This window comes from Lathyrus oleraceus, chromosome 7 (assembly GCF_024323335.1).
Source record: "Lathyrus oleraceus cultivar Zhongwan6 chromosome 7, CAAS_Psat_ZW6_1.0, whole genome shotgun sequence".
Classification (NCBI taxonomy): Eukaryota; Viridiplantae; Streptophyta; class Magnoliopsida; order Fabales; family Fabaceae; genus Lathyrus; species Lathyrus oleraceus.
In genome coordinates, this window is record NC_066585.1 from 66,062,821 (window position 1) to 66,067,520 (window position 4,700).

Genomic DNA, 4,700 nt, shown 5'->3' on the forward strand with positions numbered 1-4,700 from the left:
TTCACATGACTTGGAGGTCTATTTGAAGTGTTCAAGTCAAGGGTTGAAGACTCAGAGGTCAGCAGTCAATGCACAGGCAGGCAGAAAACCCTAAACAGTCGACAGTCAGTCAAAGCAGTGGATGGTGGCCATTCTTGTGGAATTTGGGCACCATGATCAATCATCAAGAGTTCATATGTCTTGGGACATCATTTGAAGTCAAGATTTCAAGGAATTAGGGTTTGGAATTCATCAGAAGTGCACAGTCAAGTCCAAAACCCTAGAAAGTCAAAGTTGGTCAACTGTGGTTGATTCTTTGGATTTGATGGATGGAATTGGTTTGAGGGAGCTTATTCATGTCCTAATAGGCCTCATGTGTCATGGCAATCAACATCATGGAAGAATTTGAAGCAAATCAGAAGATTTCCCAAAATAGAAACTGGACCTGTAATTTTAACTGCCAAAAATAGAAACTTCTTGATCCTCAACTTGCATCATGATACAAGCTTCAAATGAGTTTTTGCCCAACATGAAAGTTGAAGGTCTTGTTCCCCCATTTTCAAAAAGTCCAAGAACTCTCAAATCCCATGTATGGTTGTCAAGATATGATCAAATCATTTTCACAAAATCTTGAACTTCAAAGGGGCATATCTCTCAAACCATAGGGCCAAATTTGGTGGGTTTTTTCCTACAAACCACATTTTTCACCCTCTTTCCAAAAATATAAATTTCATGACCTAAAACCTTGCCAATCAAAATGGCATTTTTTGATCTTTTTCATTAAAAATCAAAGTTTGACCCAAGGTTGACTTTTGATTTATGGACTTTTTGCACAATTGGCCAATTGGGATTCACTCTATACCATATTTGTGACATGTTCCAATTCCAAAACCATGTTCATTTCATCATTACATCATCATTATGGACCAAATTGCAAGATGGACAAATGGTGCAAATAGCTTCACAAATGCAAGGCAAGCTAGCAGGTCATGTGCAAATCATAAAACAGCAAATTGGGCAGTCATTCTGCAGCTGGCCAAGGCCCAAATCGTGCAAGGCATACCCTCCTTTTCACTTGTGCACACAATTGGCAAATATGCAATTGATGCATTTTAAACCAAACAAGTTAACCACTCATAAGGAGGTTACAAAACAGTAACTGGAATGGTCTTTGGCAGCCTGTTGGCAAGCCCATTCGACCAGCATTACACCTCCCATACTCACTTATGCATAATTAGCAAAATGGCAAATGGTGCATTTTAAGCTAAACCAGTTTGCAGCATGGATTAACAACATTAAACAGGTCATATAAAGACACATTTTCTGTCAATTACACAACCCTAGAGCTGCAGCCACACGACAAAATCCTCTTTTTCTCTCAAATTGCATTTTTGCGCCAGAGCATTTTCTGCACAAAAACTTCAAAGGACCTCGAGTTTTCTTCATAGCTCCACCATCTGGACATCATCTTGAGTTCCTTTCAAGCTTCGAACCCCAGCTGTGACCACTATTCCACGACTGCTTCTTCAAGATGCACTGTTAATGGCAGATCTCGAGCTGGACCAAGATATGCATTCTTGAGCTAAATTTCTACAAGCATTCAACCTTTGGAAGCTGTGTGACTATCTGTTTCGAGCTATATCCATCAATCCATCGCTATTTCCAGCTTTTCTGCAAAAATAAGTTAAGCACCATTGCCATTGAGATCATACAAATGTGATTGGTTTTGATTACATATCATGTACACTTTAGTTGCTTTAGTTGCTTGCTTTGCTTTTTAGCAATTTCTTTGAGGTATAAACATTTCTTCTTCATGTAGTCTGGAGACCCGGTCTGTTATTTGACCGGGCAAACTGTCTGAAGTCCTCCTTAAGAGGCAATGCCTGTGTTTGTTTAAAATTGTCCCAAGCAGGAAAAGTCCTTCAAGTAAGGCAATTGGTGGAAGGTAGGGATAAGCAATTTATCCCCCACTATTCAGTGAGTCATCTCATTGCTCCCATTACATGGTTGAAGCACTGAGATAAAAGCCCAAGATCAATCGAGTCAATAATGGGGAAAGAGTTCCATCTTTCTGAACTCCCCCACTTTCTATTATTTGATGCTCTCCCTGATTAGGGATAGAAGCAATGAGGCACACCCCTCATCTCCTATTCATCTGCTTCACCTTAGCCTCTCAATGGCAAGGTTAAGAGCACACTTACCCTATTCCAGTTGGCCCTAGCGCCTAACCTTTGATGTTTGAGCCCCCTTGTTGGTGTGTTTATTTTATGCTGTATGTGTTTGTGATTGCTTTGTTTGCCTCTTTAGGCTTTAGTTTAGGTTTGCCCTTGTGCAATAGGTTTGTGCTTGACTTGCTTCCTGTGCCAGTCAAGTCTGTGTGGCTTAACCCTTGTGTGAGCCACACTTAGAGTTGTTTTGGCCGAACTACGGCAACTCTGATTCTCATGTTCAGATGAGATACGTAGGCACGAGACGCGATGTCTTGCCGAGTTTTGACTAACCACTAACACTAATTCTCTTCTCTCACCCCTGTTGTGATTGAGATATCCCTTTTCTCTTGCCCTAGTTGCAATCGAGACTTTGCTTTTTCCTGTGTCTGTTCAGGATAGGTTGGCCCTTGTGCCATTTAGCTAGAAACCTTAACTTAGGGTTGACTTTGCATGACAACATCTAGGCTCGAGTCGTAGTCTCCCTAGTGTTGTGTCTCCCTCTGTTATCTGGTTAGGCTAGATCCTTGTCCCTGCGTAGGGGAACTACATCGCCCTGATCTTCATACCAGATGAAGTATGTAGGCAGGAGATTGAGCTGATCTCTCCGGGCGCCCTTTCTTTCTTTTTGTGTGTGTTGTCTGACCTTTGCTAGGCTCGAGTCCCTGACTCCTTAGCATTTGCTGTCTGTCTGTTTGCTTGTGTTTGACAGTTGTAGGCTGAGTCCCAGACTCCCTATCTATCTGTTGTGTTGTTTAGGTTCGGATGTCAATGTAAGTCCAGTGATTGGCATTTGGGCTCCACGTTTGCCTCTTTGCGTGTGTTTAGGTTCGGATGCTGACATAAGTCCAGTGATTGGCGGTCGGGCTCCACGTTTGCCTGTGCTTTGTTTGTTTGTGTGCGTGTCAGCCGAGCTACGAATGCTCTGATTCTTCTCTCGTCCGAGAAGATACGTATGCATAGGATGCGATATCCTAGCGAGCATGTGTCGTTTCCCCAGTCCGAACTACTTCGACTCTGATGTCTATGCCTGATAGACTAAGTAGGCCCAGGATGCGACATCCTGCCGAGTCAGTCTCAGTCAGTTTCATTTGTCTCTTTCAGCCAGTGTGTGTGAGTATTTGAGCAGTGTTTTAGCAACCATTATTCCTTCCTTTTGTGCGTGGATCCCGTAGAGTACTACGGATGCGTAGGGTGCCTAACACCTTCCCTTCGCATAACCGACTCCCGAACCCATTCTCTTTGGTCGCGAGACCATGTTCTTTCCTAGGTTTACTTCGAGCGTTTCCTTTCCCTCTTTTGGGATAAATAACGCACGGTGGCGGCTCTGTTGTTTCTTTCTTTTCCCGCCGGTTTTTCGCGCGATGCGACAGCTGGCGACTCTGCTGGGGAATTAGAAAAGTTGACCTATGCTGGTCCATCTTCCCTGAGCGAGTCTCTCCTAGCGCTCTCTAGGATTAGGGTTTTGGTTGCTTTCTGCTTGTTGTATTTTATTGCATTCATTATATATATGTACATTTATTTGTTTGCATTGATTGTGTGCATTGATGTTTGCATTCATATTCATTATTCATTACTGGCTGGCTGTCTGTTTTTCTCTGTGTGGGGGGGGAGTCAGTTGAGGTAAAAGGTCCAATACCCAGACCATGAGTGAAAATCTAGGATGATTAGGAATAGAGTGATTCATGGGAAGCGGGTGGTATGGCGCCACTTAGCGGAACATTGATATCACGAGCAGTTCAGACCCTGGTGGGATACTGTCGTTACATACTTCCGGTGTGTATATGATAGTATTTCTGCGAAAGGTTATTTATGCTGCGTTTCTCTCAGCTTTACCCTGGCCTAGACTACACCCGTGAGTGGGGAAGGGTTGTTCATTACAGGTACCGTTGGTGACTTTGGTTCTGATGGTGACTTTATGTTCAGACAGTGTGATCAGTTTGACCTTAAGTTGGATTTAAGTTCCGAGTTTTGACTGAAGCTTCGACCTAATCAGAGATTGCACAACCAGCCAGTCCAGTCTGCATCATGTGCATCATAGCATATTTATTTTTCAAAAGAAACGCAATGAAAAAATCCGAAAAAAATAAAACAAAAAAAAAAAAAAGAAAAAAAAGAAAAAAACTAATCTCTGCATGCATATCATTTCTCAGGTACATTCCAGAGTCTGTCTACTGATAGAGATGACAACGGTCCCCGAGCCGAAGCGGAAGACCTGTTCCTACAGTTTCCACCGTGAGCCGTTGACTCCGCTAGTTGAGTTGGGTAGCCTCGTGACAGACAATCGACTGAAGAGTTTTGTTGGGCGGTATGGTGATATATTGACAGTGCTGAAGACGGTAGTGGATCCAGTGCCTCTGCAGACACTGCTACAGTTTTATGATCCAGAACTCAGATGCTTCACTTTCCAGGATTATCAGCTAGCACCTACCCTCGAGGAGTACTCTATCTTGTTAAGTATCCCTATTCAGCATCAGACTCCCTTCTTGGACGTCCCAAAGGAGGTCGACTTTA